Source organism: Saccoglossus kowalevskii, chromosome 14 (assembly GCF_978046115.1).
Source record: "Saccoglossus kowalevskii chromosome 14, keSacKowa6.1, whole genome shotgun sequence".
Classification (NCBI taxonomy): domain Eukaryota; kingdom Metazoa; phylum Hemichordata; class Enteropneusta; family Harrimaniidae; genus Saccoglossus; species Saccoglossus kowalevskii.
In genome coordinates, this window is record NC_140654.1 from 35064279 (window position 1) to 35087817 (window position 23539).

Sequence of the window (23539 nt, forward strand, 5' to 3'; positions counted from 1 at the left end):
ACATAACATGGTAAATGCACTACACAACAGGGTAAATGCACTACACAACATGGTAAATGCACTACATAACATGGTAAATGCACTATACAACATGGTAAATGTACTACATAACATGGTAAATGCACTACACAACATGGTAAATGTACTACATAACATGGTAAATGCACTACACAAAATGATAAATGTACTACATAACATGATAAATGCACTACACAACATGGTAAATGCACTGCATATCATAGTAAATGCACTACATAACATGGTAAATGTACTACATAACATGGTAAATGTACTACAAATCATGGTAAATGCACCACATAACATGGTAAATGCACTACATAACATGGTAAATGCACTACACAACATGGTAAATGTACTACAAATCATGATAAATGCAACACATAACATGGTAAATGCACTACATAACATGGCAAATGCACGACACAGCATGGTAAATGCACTACACAACATGGTAAATGCACTACACAACATGGTAAATGCACTACATAACATGATAAATCCACTACACAACATGGTAAATGCACTACACAACATGGTAAATGTACTACATAACATGATAAATCCACTACACAACATGGTAAATGTATTACTAACATGGCAAATGGACTACACAACATGGTAAATGCACTACACAACAAGGTAAATGCACTACATAACATGGTAAATGCACTACACAACATGGTAAATGCACTACACGACATGGTAAATGCACTACAGAACATGTTAAATGCACTACACAACAAGGTAAATGCACTACATAACATGGTAAATTCACTACACAACATGGTAAATGCACTACACAACATGGTAAATGCACTACATAACATGGTAAATGCACTACACAACATGATAAATGTACTACATGACATGATAAATGCACTACACCACATGGTAAATGCACTGCATATCATAGTAAATGCACTACACAACATGGTAAATGCACTACATAACATGGTAAATGCACTACACAACAAGGTAAATGCACTACATAACATGGTAAATGCACTACACAACATGGTAAATGCACTACACAACATGGTAAATGCACTACAGAAGATGTTAAATGCACTACACAACAAGGTAAATGCACTACATAACATGGTAAATGCACTACACAACATGGTAAATGCACTACACAACATGGTAAATGCACTACATAACATGGTAAATGCACTACACAACATGGTAAATGCACTACATAACATGGTAAATGCACTACACAACATGGTAAATGCAATACATAACATGGTAAATGCACTACACAACATGGTAAATGCACTACACATCATGGTATATGCACTACATAACATGGTAAATGCACTACACAACAGGGTAAATGCACTACACAACATGGTAAATGCACTACATAACATGGTAAATGCACTATACAACATGGTAAATGTACTACATAACATGGTAAATGCACTACACAACATGGTAAATGTACTACATAACATGGTAAATGCACTACACAAAATGATAAATGTACTACATAACATGATAAATGCACTACACAACATGGTAAATGCACTGCATATCATAGTAAATGCACTACATAACATGGTAAATGTACTACATAACATGGTAAATGTACTACAAATCATGGTAAATGCACCACATAACATGGTAAATGCACTACATAACATGGTAAATGCACTACACAACATGGTAAATGTACTACAAATCATGATAAATGCAACACATAACATGGTAAATGCACTACATAACATGGCAAATGCACGACACAGCATGGTAAATGCACTACACAACATGGTAAATGCACTACACAACATGGTAAATGCACTACATAACATGATAAATCCACTACACAACATGGTAAATGCACTACACAACATGGTAAATGTACTACATAACATGATAAATCCACTACACAACATGGTAAATGTATTACTAACATGGCAAATGGACTACACAACATGGTAAATGCACTACACAACAAGGTAAATGCACTACATAACATGGTAAATGCACTACACAACATGGTAAATGCACTACACGACATGGTAAATGCACTACAGAACATGTTAAATGCACTACACAACAAGGTAAATGCACTACATAACATGGTAAATTCACTACACAACATGGTAAATGCACTACACAACATGGTAAATGCACTACATAACATGGTAAATGCACTACACAACATGGTAAATGCACTACATAACATGGTAAATGCACTACACAACATGGTAAATGCACTACATAACATGGTAAATGCACTACACAACATGGTAAATGCACTACACAACATGGTAAATGCACTACATAACATGGTAAATGCACTACATAACAAACATGGTAAATGCACTACACAACATGGTAAATGCACTACATAACATGGTAAATGCACTATACAACATGGTAAATGTACTACATAACATGGTAAATCCACTACACAACATGGTAAATGTACTACATAACATGGTAAATGCACTACACAACATGATAAATGTACTACATGACATGATAAATGCACTACACCACATGGTAAATGCACTGCATATCATAGTAAATGCACTACACAACATGGTAAATGCACTACATAACATGGTAAATGCACTACACAACATGGTAAATGCACTACACAACATGGTAAATGCACTACACAACATGGTAAATGCACTACAGAACATGGTAAATGCACTACACAACATGGTAAATGCACTACATAACATGGTAAATGCACTACACAACATGGTAAATGTACTACACACCATGGTAAATGCACTACATAACATGGTAAATGCACTACACAACATGGTAAATGTACTACATAACATGATAAATCCACTACACAACAAGGTAAATGCACTACATAACATGGCAAATGGACTACACAACATGGTAAATGCACTACACAACATGGTAAATGCACTACACAACATGTTAAATGCACTACACAACAAGGTAAATGCACTACATAACATGGTAAATTCACTACACAACATGGTAAATGCACTACACAACATGGTAAATGCACTACATAACATGGTAAATGCACTACACAACATGGTAAATGCACTACATAACATGGTAAATGCACTACACAACATGGTAAATGCACTACATAACATGGTAAATGCACTACACAACATGGTAAATGCACTACATAACATGGTAAATGCACTACACAACATGGTAAATGCACTACACAACATGGTAAATGCACTACATAACATGGTAAATGCACTACACAACATGGTAAATGCACTACACAACATGGTAAATGCACTACATAACATGGTAAATGCACTATACAACATGGTAAATGCACTACATAACATGGTAAATCCACTACACAACATGGTAAATGTACGACATAACATGGTAAATGCACTACACAATATGATAAATGTACTACATGACATGATAAATGCACTACACAACATGGTAAATGCACTGCATATCATAGTAAATGCACTACATAACATGGTAAATGTACTACATGACATGGTAAATGTACTACAAATCATGGTAAATGCACTACATAACATGGTAAATGCACTACACAACATGGTAAATGCGCTACACAACATGGTAAATGCACTACATAACATGGTAAATGCACTACACAACATGGTAAATGCACTACACAACATGGTAAATGCACTACATAACATGATAAATGCACTACACAACATGGTAAATGCACTACACAACATGGTAAATGCACTGCATATCATAGTAAATGCACTACATAACATGGTAAATGTACTACATAACATGGTAAATGTGCTACATAACATGGTAAATGCACCACATAACATGGTAAATGCACTATATAACATGATAAATGCACTACATAACATGATAAATTCACTACACAACATGGTAAATGCACTATATAACATGGTAAATGCACTACATAACATGATAAATGCACTACACAACATGGCAAATGCACTACATAACATGGTAAATGCACTATACAACATGGTAAATGTACTACATAACATGGTAAATCCACTACACAACATGGTAAATGTACTACATAACATGGTAAATGCACTACACAACATGATAAATGTACTACATGACATGATAAATGCACTACACAACATGGTAAATGCACTGCATATCATAGTAAATGCACTACATAACATGGTAAATGTACTACATAACATGGTAAATGTACTACAAATCATGGTAAATGCACCACATAACATGGTAAATGCACTACATAACATGGTAAATGCACTACACAACATGGTAAATGCACTACACAACATGGTAAATGCACTACATAACATGGTAAATGCACTACACAACATGGTAAATGCAATACATAGCATGGTAAATGCACTACACAACATGGTAAATGCACTACACAACATGGTAAATGCACTACATAATATGGTAAATGCACCACATAACATGATAAATGCACCACACAACATGGTAAATGCACTACATAACACGGTAAATGAACTACATAACATGATAAATGCACCACATAACATGGTAAATCCACTACATAACATGGCAAATGGACTACACAATATGGTAAATGCACTACATAACATGGTAAATGCACTACACAACATGGTAAATGTACTACACAACATGGTAAATGTACTACATAACATGGTAAATGCACTACACAACATGGTAAATGCACTACATAACATGGTAAATGCACTACATAACATGGTAAATGCACTACACAACATGGTAAATGCACTACATAACATGGTAAATGCACTACATAACATGGTAAATGCACTACACAACATGGTAAATGCACTACATAACATGATAAATGCACCACATAACATGGTAAATCCACTACATAACATGGCAAATGGACTACACAACATGGTAAATGCACTACATAACATGGTAAATGCACTACACAACATGGTAAATGTACTACACAACATGGTAAATGTACTACATAACATGGTAAATGCACTACACAACATGGTAAATGCACTACATAACATGGTAAATGCACTACATAACATGGTAAATGCACTACACAACATGGTAAATGCATTACATAACATGGTAAATGCACTACACAACATGGTAAATGCACTACATAACATGGTAAATGCACTACACAACATGGTAAATGTACTACACAACATGGTAAATGTACTACATAACATGGTAAATGCACTACACAACATGGTAAATGTACTACATAACATGGTAAATGCACTACACAACATGGTAAATGTACTACATAACATGATAAATGCACTACACTACATGGTAAATGCACTGCATATCATAGTAAATGCACTACATAACATGGTAAATGTACTACATAACATGGTAAATGTACTACATAACATGGTAAATGCACCACATAACATGGTAAATGCACTATATAACATGATAAATGCACTACATAACATGATAAATGCACTACACAACATGGTAAATGCACTATATAACATGGTAAATGCACTACATAACATGATAAATGCACCACACAACATGGTAAATCCACTACACAACATGGCAAATGGACTACACAACATGGTAAATGCACTACACAACAAGGTAAATGCACTACATAACATGGTAAATGCACTACACAACATGGTAAATGCACTACACAACATGGTAAATGCACTACATAACATGGTAAATGCACTACACAACATGGTAAATGCACTACATAACATGGTAAATGCACTACACAACTTGGTAAATGCACTACACAACATGGTAAATGCACTACATAACATGGTAAATGCACTACACAACATGGTAAATGCACTACGCAACATGGTAAATGCACTACATAACATGGTAAATGCACTACACAACATGATAAATGTACTACATGACATGATAAATGCACTACACAACATGGTAAATGCACTGCATATCATAGTAAATGCACTACATAACATGGTAAATGTACTACATAACATGGTAAATGTACTACAAATCATGGTAAATGCACTACATAACATGGTAAATGCACTACACAACATGGTAAATGCGCTACACAACATGGTAAATGCACTACATAACATGGTAAATGCACTACACAACATGGTAAATGCACTACACAACACGGTAAATGCACTACATAACATGGTAAATGCACTACACAACATGGTAAATGCACTACACAACATGGTAAATGCACTACATAACATGATAAATGCACTACACAACATGGTAAATGCACTACACAACATGGTAAATGCACTGCATATCATAGTAAATGCACTACATAACATGGTAAATGTACTACATAACATGGTAAATGTGCTACATAACATGGTAAATGCACCACATAACATGGTAAATGCACTATATAACATGATAAATGCACTACATAACATGATAAATTCACTACACAACATGGTAAATGCACTATATAACATGGTAAATGCACTACATAACATGATAAATGCACTACACAACATGGTAAATGCACTACATAACATGGTAAATGCACTATACAACATGGTAAATGTACTACATAACATGGTAAATCCACTACACAACATGGTAAATGTACTACATAACATGGTAAATGCACTACACAACATGATAAATGTACTACATGACATGATAAATGCACTACACAACATGGTAAATGCACTGCATATCATAGTAAATGCACTGCATATCATAGTAAATGCACTACATAACATGGTAAATGTACTACATAACATGGTAAATGTACTACAAATCATGGTAAATGCACCACATAACATGGTAAATGCACTACATAACATGGTAAATGCACTACACAACATGGTAAATGCACTACACAACATGGTAAATGCACTACATAACATGGTAAATGCACTACACAACATGGTAAATGCAATACATACATGTAGCATGGTAAATGCACTACACAACATGGTAAATGCACTACAAACATGGTAAATGCGCTACACAACATGGTAAATGCACTACATAACATGGTAAATGCACTACACAACATGGTAAATGCCACTACACAACATGGTAAGGATACATAACATGATAAATGCACTACACAACATGGTAAATGCACTACACAACATGGTAAATGCACTGCATATCATAGTAAATGCACTACATAACATGGTAAATGTACTACATAACATGTAAATGCACTACATAACATGGTAAATGCACCACATAACATGGCTAAATACACTATATAACATGATAATGCACCTACATAACATGATAAATTCACTACACAACATGGTAAATGCACTATATAACATGGTAAATGCACTACATAACATGATAAATGCACTACACAACATGGTAAATGCACTACATAACATGGTAAATGCACTATACAACATGGTAAATGTACTACATAACATGGTAAATCCAATACACAACATGGTAAATGTACTACATAACATGGTAAATGCACTACACAACATGGTAAATGCAATACATAGCATGGTAAATGCACTACACAACATGGTAAATGCACTACACAACATGGTAAATGCGCTACACAACATGGTAAATGCACTACATAACATGGTAAATGCACTACACAACATGGTAAATGCACTACACAACATGGTAAATGCACTACATAACATGATAAATGCACTACACAACATGGTAAATGCACTACACAACATGGTAAATGCACTGCATATCATAGTAAATGCACTACATAACATGGTAAATGTACTACATAACATGGTAAATGTGCTACATAACATGGTAAATGCACCACATAACATGGTAAATGCACTATATAACATGATAAATGCACTACATAACATGATAAATTCACTACACAACATGGTAAATGCACTATATAACATGGTAAATGCACTACATAACATGATAAATGCACTACACAACATGGTAAATGCACTACATAACATGGTAAATGCACTATACAACATGGTAAATGTACTACATAACATGGTAAATCCACTACACAACATGGTAAATGTACTACATAACATGGTAAATGCACTACACAACATGATAAATGTACTACATGACATGATAAATGCACTACACAACATGGTAAATGCACTGCATATCATAGTAAATGCACTACATAACATGGTAAATGTACTACATAACATGGTAAATGTACTACAAATCATGGTAAATGCACCACATAACATGGTAAATGCACTACATAACATGGTAAATGCACTACACAACATGGTAAATGCACTACACAACATGGTAAATGCACTACATAACATGGTAAATGCACTACACAACATGGTAAATGCAATACATAGCATGGTAAATGCACTACACAACATGGTAAATGCACTACACAACATGGTAAATGCACTACATAATATGGTAAATGCACCACATAACATGATAAATGCACCACACAACATGGTAAATGCACTACATAACACGGTAAATGAACTACATAACATGATAAATGCACCACATAACATGGTAAATCCACTACATAACATGGCAAATGGACTACACAATATGGTAAATGCACTACATAACATGGTAAATGCACTACACAACATGGTAAATGTACTACACAACATGGTAAATGTACTACATAACATGGTAAATGCACTACACAACATGGTAAATGCACTACATAACATGGTAAATGCACTACATAACATGGTAAATGCACTACACAACATGGTAAATGCACTACATAACATGGTAAATGCACTACATAACATGGTAAATGCACTACACAACATGGTAAATGCACTACATAACATGATAAATGCACCACATAACATGGTAAATCCACTACATAACATGGCAAATGGACTACACAACATGGTAAATGCACTACATAACATGGTAAATGCACTACACAACATGGTAAATGTACTACACAACATGGTAAATGTACTACATAACATGGTAAATGCACTACACAACATGGTAAATGCACTACATAACATGGTAAATGCACTACATAACATGGTAAATGCACTACACAACATGGTAAATGCATTACATAACATGGTAAATGCACTACACAACATGGTAAATGCACTACATAACATGGTAAATGCACTACACAACATGGTAAATGTACTACACAACATGGTAAATGTACTACATAACATGGTAAATGCACTACACAACATGGTAAATGTACTACATAACATGGTAAATGCACTACACAACATGGTAAATGTACTACATAACATGATAAATGCACTACACTACATGGTAAATGCACTGCATATCATAGTAAATGCACTACATAACATGGTAAATGTACTACATAACATGGTAAATGTACTACATAACATGGTAAATGTACTACATAACATGGTAAATGCACCACATAACATGGTAAATGCACTATATAACATGATAAATGCACTACATAACATGATAAATGCACTACACAACATGGTAAATGCACTATATAACATGGTAAATGCACTACATAACATGATAAATGCACCACACAACATGGTAAATCCACTACACAACATGGCAAATGGACTACACAACATGGTAAATGCACTACACAACAAGGTAAATGCACTACATAACATGGTAAATGCACTACACAACATGGTAAATGCACTACACAACATGGTAAATGCACTACATAACATGGTAAATGCACTACACAACATGGTAAATGCACTACATAACATGGTAAATGCACTACACAACTTGGTAAATGCACTACACAACATGGTAAATGCACTACATAACATGGTAAATGCACTACACAACATGGTAAATGCACTACGCAACATGGTAAATGCACTACATAACATGGTAAATGCACTACACAACATGATAAATGTACTACATGACATGATAAATGTACTACACAACATGGTAAATGCACTGCATATCATAGTAAATGCACTACATAACATGGTAAATGTACTACATAACATGGTAAATGTACTACAAATCATGGTAAATGCACTACATAACATGGTAAATGCACTACACAACATGGTAAATGCGCTACACAACATGGTAAATGCACTACATAACATGGTAAATGCACTACACAACATGGTAAATGCACTACACAACATGGTAAATGCACTACATAACATGATAAATGCACTACACAACATGGTAAATGCACTACACAACATGGTAAATGCACTGCATATCATAGTAAATGCACTACATAACATGGTAAATGTACTACATAACATGGTAAATGTGCTACATAACATGGTAAATGCACCACATAACATGGTAAATGCACTATATAACATGATAAATGCACTACATAACATGATAAATTCACTACACAACATGGTAAATGCACTATATAACATGGTAAATGCACTACATAACATGATAAATGCACTACACAACATGGTAAATGCACTACATAACATGGTAAATGCACTATACAACATGGTAAATGTACTACATAACATGGTAAATCCACTACACAACATGGTAAATGTACTACATAACATGGTAAATGCACTACACAACATGATAAATGTACTACATGACATGATAAATGCACTACACAACATGGTAAATGCACTGCATATCATAGTAAATGCACTGCATATCATAGTAAATGCACTACATAACATGGTAAATGTACTACATAACATGGTAAATGTACTACAAATCATGGTAAATGCACCACATAACATGGTAAATGCACTACATAACATGGTAAATGCACTACATAACATGGTAAATGCACTACACAACATGGTAAATGCAATACATAGCATGGTAAATGCACTACACAACATGGTAAATGCACTACACAACATGGTAAATGCACTACATAATATGGTAAATGCACCACATAACATGATAAATGCACCACACAACATGGTAAATGCACTACATAACACGGTAAATGAACTACATAACATGATAAATGCACCACATAACATGGTAAATCCACTACATAACATGGCAAATGGACTACACAATATGGTAAATGCACTACATAACATGGTAAATGCACTACACAACATGGTAAATGTACTACACAACATGGTAAATGTACTACATAACATGGTAAATGCACTACACAACATGGTAAATGCACTACATAACATGGTAAATGCACTACATAACATGGTAAATGCACTACACAACATGGTAAATGCACTACATAACATGGTAAATGCACTACATAACATGGTAAATGCACTACACAACATGGTAAATGCACTACATAACATGATAAATGCACCACATAACATGGTAAATCCACTACATAACATGGCAAATGGACTACACAACATGGTAAATGCACTACATAACATGGTAAATGCACTACACAACATGGTAAATGTACTACACAACATGGTAAATGTACTACATAACATGGTAAATGCACTACACAACATGGTAAATGCACTACATAACATACTAAATGCACTACATAACATGGTAAATGCACTACACAACATGGTAAATGCATTACATAACATGGTAAATGCACTACACAACATGGTAAATGCACTACATAACATGGTAAATGCACTACACAACATGGTAAATGTACTACACAACATGGTAAATGTACTACATAACATGGTAAATGCACTACACAACATGGTAAATGTACTACATAACATGGTAAATGCACTACACAACATGGTAAATGTACTACATAACATGATAAATGCACTACACTACATGGTAAATGCACTGCATATCATAGTAAATGCACTACATAACATGGTAAATGTACTACATAACATGGTAAATGTACTACATAACATGGTAAATGTACTACATAACATGGTAAATGCACCACATAACATGGTAAATGCACTATATAACATGATAAATGCACTACATAACATGATAAATGCACTACACAACATGGTAAATGCACTATATAACATGGTAAATGCACTACATAACATGATAAATGCACCACACAACATGGTAAATCCACTACACAACATGGCAAATGGACTACACAACATGGTAAATGCACTACACAACAAGGTAAATGCACTACATAACATGGTAAATGCACTACACAACATGGTAAATGCACTACACAACATGGTAAATGCACTACATAACATGGTAAATGCACTACACAACATGGTAAATGCACTACACAACATGGTAAATGCACTACACAACTTGGTAAATGCACTACACAACATGGTAAATGCACTACATAACATGGTAAATGCACTACACAACATGGTAAATGCACTACGCAACATGGTAAATGCACTACATAACATGGTAAATGCACTACACAACATGATAAATGTACTACATGACATGATAAATGCACTACACAACATGGTAAATGCACTGCATATCATAGTAAATGCACTACATAACATGGTAAATGTACTACATAACATGGTAAATGTACTACAAATCATGGTAAATGCACTACATAACATGGTAAATGCACTACACAACATGGTAAATGCGCTACACAACATGGTAAATGCACTACATAACATGGTAAATGCACTACACAACATGGTAAATGCACTACACAACATGGTAAATGCACTACATAACATGATAAATGCACTACACAACATGGTAAATGCACTACACAACATGGTAAATGCACTGCATATCATAGTAAATGCACTACATAACATGGTAAATGTACTACATAACATGGTAAATGTGCTACATAACATGGTAAATGCACCACATAACATGGTAAATGTACTATATAACATGATAAATGCACTACATAACATGATAAATTCACTACACAACATGGTAAATGCACTATATAACATGGTAAATGCACTACATAACATGATAAATGCACTACACAACATGGTAAATGCACTACATAACATGGTAAATGCACTATACAACATGGTAAATGTACTACATAACATGGTAAATCCACTACACAACATGGTAAATGTACTACATAGCATGGTAAATGCACTACACAACATGATAAATGTACTACATGACATGATAAATGCACTACACAACATGGTAAATGCACTGCATATCATAGTAAATGCACTGCATATCATAGTAAATGCACTACATAACATGGTAAATGTACTACATAACATGGTAAATGTACTACAAATCATGGTAAATGCACCACATAACATGGTAAATGCACTACATATCATGGTAAATGCACTACACAACATGGTAAATGCACTACACAACATGGTAAATGCACTACATAACATGGTAAATGCACTACACAACATGGTAAATGCAATACATAGCATGGTAAATGCACTACACAACATGGTAAATGCACTACACAACATGGTAAATGCGCTACACAACATGGTAAATGCACTACATAACATGGTAAATGCACTACACAACATGGTAAATGCACTACACAACATGGTAAATGCACTACATAACATGATAAATGCACTACACAACATGGTAAATGCACTACACAACATGGTAAATGCACTGCATATGATAGTAAATGCACTACATAACATGGTAAATGTACTACATAACATGGTAAATGTGCTACATAACATGGTAAATGCACCACATAACATGGTAAATGCACTATATAACATGATAAATGCACTACATAACATGATAAATTCACTACACAACATGGTAAATGCACTATATAACATGGTAAATGCACTACATAACATGATAAATGCACTACACAACATGGTAAATGCACTACATAACATGGTAAATGCACTATACAACATGGTAAATGTACTACATAACATGGTAAATCCACTACACAACATGGTAAATGTACTACATAACATGGTAAATGCACTACACAACATGGTAAATGCAATACATAGCATGGTAAATGCACTACACAACATGGTAAATGCACTACACAACATGGTAAATGCGCTACACAACATGGTAAATGCACTACATAACATGGTAAATGCACTACACAACATGGTAAATGCACTACACAACATGGTAAATGCACTACATAACATGATAAATGCACTACACAACATGGTAAATGCACTACACAACATGGTAAATGCACTGCATATCATAGTAAATGCACTACATAACATGGTAAATGTACTACATAACATGGTAAATGTGCTACATAACATGGTAAATGCACCACATAACATGGTAAATGCACTATATAACATGATAAATGCACTACATAACATGATAAATTCACTACACAACATGGTAAATGCACTATATAACATGGTAAATGCACTACATAACATGATAAATGCACTACACAACATGGTAAATGCACTACATAACATGGTAAATGCACTATACAACATGGTAAATGTACTACATAACATGGTAAATCCACTACACAACATGGTAAATGTACTACATAACATGGTAAATGCACTACACAACATGATAAATGTACTACATGACATGATAAATGCACTACACAACATGGTAAATGCACTGCATATCATAGTAAATGCACTACATAACATGGTAAATGTACTACATAACATGGTAAATGTACTACAAATCATGGTAAATGCACCACATAACATGGTAAATGCACTACATAACATGGTAAATGCACTACACAACATGGTAAATGCACTACACAACATGGTAAATGCACTACATAACATGGTAAATGCACTACACAACATGGTAAATGCAATACATAGCATGGTAAATGCACTACACAACATGGTAAATGCACTACACAACATGGTAAATGCACTACATAATATGGTAAATGCACCACATAACATGATAAATGCACCACACAACATGGTAAATGCACTACATAACACGGTAAATGAACTACATAACATGATAAATGCACCACATAACATGGTAAATCCACTACATAACATGGCAAATGGACTACACAATATGGTAAATGCACTACATAACATGGTAAATGCACTACACAACATGGTAAATGTACTACACAACATGGTAAAAGTACTACATAACATGGTAAATGCACTACACAACATGGTAAATGCACTACATAACATGGTAAATGCACTACATAACATGGTAAATGCACTACACAACATGGTAAATGCACTACATAACATGGTAAATGCACTACATAACATGGTAAATGCACTACACAACATGGTAAATGCACTACATAACATGATAAATGCACCACATAACATGGTAAATCCACTACATAACATGGCAAATGGACTACACAACATGGTAAATGCACTACATAACATGGTAAATGCACTACACAACATGGTAAATGTACTACACAACATGGTAAATGTACTACATAACATGGTAAATGCACTACACAACATGGTAAATGCACTAAATAAAATGGTAAATGCACTACATAACATGGTAAATGCACTACACAACATGGTAAATGCATTACATAACATGGTAAATGCACTACACAACATGGTAAATGCACTACATAACATGGTAAATGCACTACACAACATGGTAAATGTACTACACAACATGGTAAATGTACTACATAACATGGTAAATGCACTACACAACATGGTAAATGTACTACATAACATGGTAAATGCACTACACAACATGGTAAATGTACTACATAACATGATAAATGCACTACACTACATGGTAAATGCACTGCATATCATAGTAAATGCACTACATAACATGGTAAATGTACTACATAACATGGTAAATGTACTACATAACATGGTAAATGTACTACATAACATGGTAAATGCACCACATAACATGGTAAATGCACTATATAACATGATAAATGCACTACATAACATGATAAATGCACTACACAACATGGTAAATGCACTATATAACATGGTAAATGCACTACATAACATGATAAATGCACCACACAACATGGTAAATCCACTACACAACATGGCAAATGGACTACACAACATGGTAAATGCACTACACAACAAGGTAAATGCACTACATAACATGGTAAATGCACTACACAACATGGTAAATGCACTACACAACATGGTAAATGCACTGCATATCATAGTAAATGCACTACATAACATGGTAAATGTACTACATAACATGGTAAATGTGCTACATAACATGGTAAATGCACCACATAACATGGTAAATGCACTATATAACATGATAAATGCACTACATAACATGATAAATTCACTACACAACATGGTAAATGCACTATATAACATGGTAAATGCACTACATAACATGATAAATGCACTACACAACATGGTAAATGCACTACATAACATGGTAAATGCACTATACAACATGGTAAATGTACTACATAACATGGTAAATCCACTACACAACATGGTAAATGTACTACATAACATGGTAAATGCACTACACAACATGATAAATGTACTACATGACATGATAAATGCACTACACAACATGGTAAATGCACTGCATATCATAGTAAATGCACTACATAACATGGTAAATGTACTACATAACATGGTAAATGTACTACAAATCATGGTAAATGCACCACATAACATGGTAAATGCACTACATAACATGGTAAATGCACTACACAACATGGTAAATGCACTACACAACATGGTAAATGCACTACATAACATGGTAAATGCACTACACAACATGGTAAATGCAATACATAGCATGGTAAATGCACTACACAACATGGTAAATGCACTACACAACATGGTAAATGCACTACATAATATGGTAAATGCACCACATAACATGATAAATGCACCACACAACATGGTAAATGCACTACATAACACGGTAAATGAACTACATAACATGATAAATGCACCACATAACATGGTAAATCCACTACATAACATGGCAAATGGACTACACAATATGGTAAATGCACTACATAACATGGTAAATGCACTACACAACATGGTAAATGTACTACACAACATGGTAAATGTACTACATAACATGGTAAATGCACTACACAACATGGTAAATGCACTACATAACATGGTAAATGCACTACATAACATGGTAAATGCACTACACAACATGGTAAATGCACTACATAACATGGTAAATGCACTACATAACATGGTAAATGCACTACACAACATGGTAAATGCACTACATAACATGATAAATGCACCACATAACATGGTAAATCCACTACATAACATGGCAAATGGACTACACAACATGGTAAATGCACTACATAACAAGGTAAATGCACTACACAACATGGTAAATGTACTACACAACATGGTAAATGTACTACATAACATGGTAAATGCACTACACAACATGGTAAATGCACTACATAACATGGTAAATGCACTACATAACATGGTAAATGCACTACACAACATGGTAAATGCATTACATAACATGGTAAATGCACTACACAACATGGTAAATGCACTACATAACATGGTAAATGCACTACACAACATGGTAAATGTACTACACAACATGGTAAATGTACTACATAACATGGTAAATGCACTACACAACATGGTAAATGTACTACATAACATGGTAAATGCACTACACAACATGGTAAATGTACTACATAACATGATAAATGCACTACACTACATGGTAAATGCACTGCATATCATAGTAAATGCACTACATAACATGGTAAATGTACTACATAACATGGTAAATGTACTACATAACATGGTAAATGTACTACATAACATGGTAAATGCACCACATAACATGGTAAATGCACTATATAACATGATAAATGCACTACATAACATGATAAATACACTACACAACATGGTAAATGCACTATATAACATGGTAAATGCACTACATAACATGATAAATGCACCACACAACATGGTAAATCCACTACACAACATGGCAAATGGACTACACAACATGGTAAATGCACTACACAACAAGGTAAATGCACTACATAACATGGTAAATGCACTACACAACATGGTAAATGCACTACACAACATGGTAAATGCACTACATAACATGGTAAATGCACTACACAACATGGTAAATGCACTACATAACATGGTAAATGCACTACACAACTTGGTAAATGCACTACACAACATGGTAAATGCACTACATAACATGGTAAATGCACTACACAACATGGTAAATGCACTACGCAACATGGTAAATGCACTACATAACATGGTAAATGCACTACACAACATGATAAATGTACTACATGACATGATAAATGCACTACACAACATGGTAAATGCACTGCATATCATAGTAAATGCACTACATAACATGGTAAATGTACTACATAACATGGTAAATGTACTACAAATCATGGTAAATGCACTACATAACATGGTAAATGCACTACACAACATGGTAAATGCGCTACACAACATGGTAAATGCACTACATAACATGGTAAATGCACTACACAACATGGTAAATGCACTACACAACATGGTAAATGCACTACATAACATGATAAATGCACTACACAACATGGTAAATGCACTACACAACATGGTAAATGCACTGCATATCATAGTAAATGCACTACATAACATGGTAAATGTACTACATAACATGGTAAATGTGCTACATAACATGGTAAATGCACCACATAACATGGTAAATGCACTATATAACATGATAAATGCACTACATAACATGATAAATTCACTACACAACATGGTAAATGCACTATATAACATGGTAAATGCACTACATAACATGATAAATGCACTACACAACATGGTAAATGCACTACATAACATGGTAAATGCACTATACAACATGGTAAATGTACTACATAACATGGTAAATCCACTACACAACATGGTAAATGTACTACATAACATGGTAAATGCACTACACAACATGATAAATGTACTACATGACATGATAAATGCACTACACAACATGGTAAATGCACTGCATATCATAGTAAATGCACTGCATATCATAGTAAATGCACTACATAACATGGTAAATGTACTACATAACATGGTAAATGTACTACAAATCATGGTAAATGCACCACATAACATGGTAAATGCACTACATAACATGGTAAATGCACCACATAACATGGTAAATGCACTACACAACATGGTAAATGCAATACATAGCATGGTAAATGCACTACACAACATGGTAAATGCACTACACAACATGGTAAATGCACTACATAACACGGTAAATGAACTACATAACATGATAAATGCACCACATAACATGGTAAATCCACTACATAACATGGCAAATGGACTACACAATATGGTAAATGCACTACATAACATGGTAAATGCACTACACAACATGGTAAATGTACTACACAACATGGTAAATGTACTACATAACATGGTAAATGCACTACACAACATGGTAAATGCACTACATAACATGGTAAATGCACTACATAACATGGTAAATGCACTACACAACATGGTAAATGCACTACATAACATGGTAAATGCACTACATAACATGGTAAATGCACTACACAACATGGTAAATGCACTACATAACATGATAAATGCACCACATAACATGGTAAATCCACTACATAACATGGCAAATGGACTACACAACATGGTAAATGCACTACATAACATGGTAAATGCACTACACAACATGGTAAATGTACTACACAACATGGTAAATGTACTACATAACATGGTAAATGCACTACACAACATGGTAAATGCACTACATAACATGGTAAATGCACTACATAACATGGTAAATGCACTACACAACATGGTAAATGCATTACATAACATGGTAAATGCACTACACAACATGGTAAATGCACTACATAACATGATAAATGCACTACACAACATGGTAAATGTACTACACAACATGGTAAATGTACTACATAACATGGTAAATGCACTACACAACATGGTAAATGTACTACATAACATGGTAAATGCACTACACAACATGGTAAATGTACTACATAACATGATAAATGCACTACACTACATGGTAAATGCACTGCATATCATAGTAAATGCACTACATAACATGGTAAATGTACTACATAACATGGTAAATGTACTACATAACATGGTAAATGTACTACATAACATGGTAAATGCACCACATAACATGGTAAATGCACTATATAACATGATAAATGCACTACATAACATGATAAATGCACTACACAACATGGTAAATGCACTACACAACATGGTAAATGCACTACATAACATGGTAAATGCACTACACAACATGGTAAATGCACTACATAACATGGTAAATGCACTACACAACATGGTAAATGCACTACACAACATGGTAAATGCACTACATAACATGGTAAATGCACTACACAACATGGTAAATGCACTACATAACATGGTAAATGCACTACACAACTTGGTAAATGCACTACACAACATGGTAAATGCACTACATAACATGGTAAATGCACTACACAACATGGTAAATGCACTACGCAACATGGTAAATGCACTACATAACATGGTAAATGCACTACACAACATAATAAATGTACTACATGACATGATAAATGCACTACACAACATGGTAAATGCACTGCATATCATAGTAAATGCACTACATAACATGGTAAATGTACTACATAACATGGTAAATGTACTACAAATCATGGTAAATGCACTACATAACATGGTAAATGCACTACACAACATGGTAAATGCGCTACACAACATGGTAAATGCACTACATAACATGGTAAATGCACTACACAACATGGTAAATGCACTACACAACATGGTAAATGCACTACATAACATGATAAATGCACTACACAACATGGTAAATGCACTACACAACATGGTAAATGCACTGCATATCATAGTAAATGCACTACATAACATGGTAAATGTACTACATAACATGGTAAATGTGCTACATAACATGGTAAATGCACCACATAACATGGTAAATGCACTATATAACATGATAAATGCACTACATAACATGATAAATTCACTACACAACATGGTAAATGCACTATATAACATGGTAAATGCACTACATAACATGATAAATGCACTACACAACATGGTAAATGCACTACATAACATGGTAAATGCACTATACAACATGGTAAATGTACTACATAACATGGTAAATCCACTACACAACATGGTAAATGTACTACATAACATGGTAAATGCACTACACAACATGATAAATGTACTACATGACATGATAAATGCACTACACAACATGGTAAATGCACTGCATATCATAGTAAATGCACTGCATATCATAGTAAATGCACTACATAACATGGTAAATGTACTACATAACATGGTAAATGTACTACAAATCATGGTAAATGCACCACATAACATGGTAAATGCACTACATAACATGGTAAATGCACTACACAACATGGTAAATGCACTACACAACATGGTAAATGCACTACATAACATGGTAAATGCACTACACAACATGGTAAATGCAATACATAGCATGGTAAATGCACTACACAACATGGTAAATGCACTACACAACATGGTAAATGCAGTACATAACATGGTAAATGCACTACACAACATGGTAAATGCACTACACAACATGGTAAATGCACTACATAACATGGTAAATGCACTATACAACATGGTAAATGTACTACATAACATGGTAAATCCACTACACAACATGGTAAATGCACTACACAACATGGTAAATGCACTACACAACATGGTAAATGCACTACATAACATGGTAAATGCACTACACAACATGGTAAATGCACTACATAACATGGTAAATGCACTACACAACATGGTAAATGCACTACACAACATGGTAAATGCACTACATAACATGGTAAATGCACTACATAACAAACATGGTAAATGCACTACACAACATGGTAAATGCACTACATAACATGGTAAATGCACTATACAACATGGTAAATGTACTACATAACATGGTAAATCCACTACACAACATGGTAAATGTACTACATAACATGGTAAATGCACTACACAACATGATAAATGTACTACATGACATGATAAATGCACTACACAACATGGTAAATGCACTGCATATCATAGTAAATGCACTACATAACATGGTAAATGTACTACATAACATGGTAAATGTACTACAAATCATGGTAAATGCACCACATAACATGGTAAATGCACTACATAACATGGTAAATGCACTACACAACATGGTAAATGCACTACACAACATGGTAAATGCACTACATAACATGGTAAATGCACTACACAACATGGTAAATGCAATACATAGCATGGTAAATGCACTACACAACATGGTAAATGCACTATACAACATGGTAAATGTACTACATAACATGGTAAATGCACTACATAACATGGTAAATGCACTACACAACATGGTAAATGTACTACATAACATGATAAATCCACTACACAACATGGTAAATGTATTACATAACATGGCAAATGGACTACACAACATGGTAAATGCACTACACAACAAGGTAAATGCACTACATAACATGGTAAATGCACTACACAACATGGTAAATGCACTACACAACATGGTAAATGCACTACACAACATGTTAAATGCACTACACAACAAGGTAAATGCACTACATAACATGGTAAATTCACTACACAACATGGTAAATGCACTACACAACATGGTAAATGCACTACATAACATGGTAAATGCACTACACAACATGGTAAATGCACTACATAACATGATAAATGCACTACACAACATGGTAAATGCACTACATAACATGGTAAATGCACTATACAACATGGTAAATGTACTACATAACATGGTAAATCCACTACACAACATGGTAAATGTACTACATAACATGGTAAATGCACTACACAACATGATAAATGTACTACATGACATGATAAATGCACTACACAACATGGTAAATGCACTGCATATCATAGTAAATGCACTACATAACATGGTAAATGTACTACATAACATGGTAAATGTACTACAAATCATGGTAAATGCACCACATAACATGGTAAATGCACTACATAACATGGTAAATGCACTACACAACATGGTAAATGCACTACACAACATGGTAAATGCACTACATAACATGGTAAATGCACTACAGAACATGGTAAATGCACTACACAACATGGTAAATGCACTACATAACATGGTAAATGCACTACACAACATGGTAAATGTACTACATAACATGATAAATCCACTACACAACATGGTAAATGTATTACATAACATGGCAAATGGACTACACAACATGGTAAATGCACTACACAACAAGGTAAATGCACTACATAACATGGTAAATGCACTACACAACATGGTAAATGCACTACACAACATGGTAAATGCACTACACAACATGTTAAATGCACTACACAACAAGGTAAATGCACTACATAACATGGTAAATTCACTACACAACATGGTAAATGCACTACACAACATGGTAAATGCACTACATAACATGGTAAATGCACTACACAACATGGTAAATGCACTACATAACATGATAAATGCACTACACAACATGGTAAATGCACTGCATATCATAGTAAATGCACTACATAACATGGTAAATGTACTACATAACATGGTAAATGTACTACAAATCATGGTAAATGCACTACATAACATGGTAAATGCACTACACAACATGGTAAATGCGCTACACAACATGGTAAATGCACTACATAACATGGTAAATGCACTACACAACATGGTAAATGCACTACATAACATG